General features: G+C 36.0%; 1 long non-coding RNA gene across 1 annotated transcript; it reads right to left on the bottom strand.

Annotated features, from left to right (window-relative positions):
• Positions 1-580: 580 nt before the first annotated feature.
• On the bottom strand, positions 581-935 carry LOC109593598 (uncharacterized). Its single transcript, XR_002191061.1, has 3 exons — positions 849-935; positions 722-789; positions 581-632 (listed from the first exon to the last, which is right to left on the bottom strand). It is a non-coding gene; the product is annotated as an uncharacterized LOC109593598 (long non-coding RNA).
• Positions 936-937: the final 2 nt, after the last annotated feature.

Below are 937 nucleotides of genomic sequence, written 5' to 3'. Positions count from 1 at the left end.
TTCTTTTATGAGTAGAGGGATTCTGTGGTGGGCGTACACCAAATCCAGGAGGAGGGGCTGTGGCTTTAGGAGCTTCTTTAACATCCTAAAATTATTATGATGATATCAAAATTCACGTGACATGTTTAAAAACCTTTTAGATTTTTTTGTTGTCTTTTTTGGTTCAAAAAGAACTAGTTCTTCTTTCTCCTGTCGAGAGTGGGCTACTATCATTTCCAGTGGCGTATCCAAGGTAGGGCATGGTAGGGCATTTGCCCTACCAACTGCTACTGAATCAAAATTAATATTGCCTTCTAATTTACTGTAGTTAAAAATTTAAGATATCTCCAATCTTGATCAAGGCCAGAGAACACAATAAATAAAGAAAACACTCAAAAGAGAACTTTAGAGAAGAAAAGAGCAAGCCAAGCTAGTCCGATATAGTCGACTTCATCATCATTATTGTGGGCGTAGACGTACTTTAATTAAGTACACGCCCATTATGAATATTAATTAACCGCAAAAAATTTTTCGGCGCGCTTCGCGCGCCATCTTTGCCCCACCATCATCTAAAGTCTAGATACGCCACTGATTATTTCCATGTTGCCATGGTGACGTCTCTCCTCCACTATGGCTGTTCAGTGGAGCAGAAACTTTCATAATAATTTTTCATAGCAACAACAATAACAATAATAAGAATAATAATAATAATAAACAACTAATAAGTAGTATTTAAAGTTACCTCCTCTACCATTTCTTTTACAATGAATGAAAGACAGACAACAGTACCTAGTCCTCGCCTACGCAAAGCTGGGCAAGGCCAATAAATAATAATAATAATAATAACAGTAACAAATTCCATTCTTTACTTTAGCTTGTTCTATTCCTTTATCAGTAACTTTTAGTTTAGCGTCTGGTGTAGTTGCATAGAAAGATTTATCAATATTACCTTCAGACT

Source organism: Amphimedon queenslandica, unplaced genomic scaffold (assembly GCF_000090795.2).
Source record: "Amphimedon queenslandica unplaced genomic scaffold, v1.1 AMPQUscaffold_683_Cont27299, whole genome shotgun sequence".
In the NCBI taxonomy this organism is placed as follows: domain Eukaryota; kingdom Metazoa; phylum Porifera; class Demospongiae; order Haplosclerida; family Niphatidae; genus Amphimedon; species Amphimedon queenslandica.
Note: the sequence above shows the minus strand (reverse complement) of the source record. Positions and strands in the feature narration are given on the sequence as shown.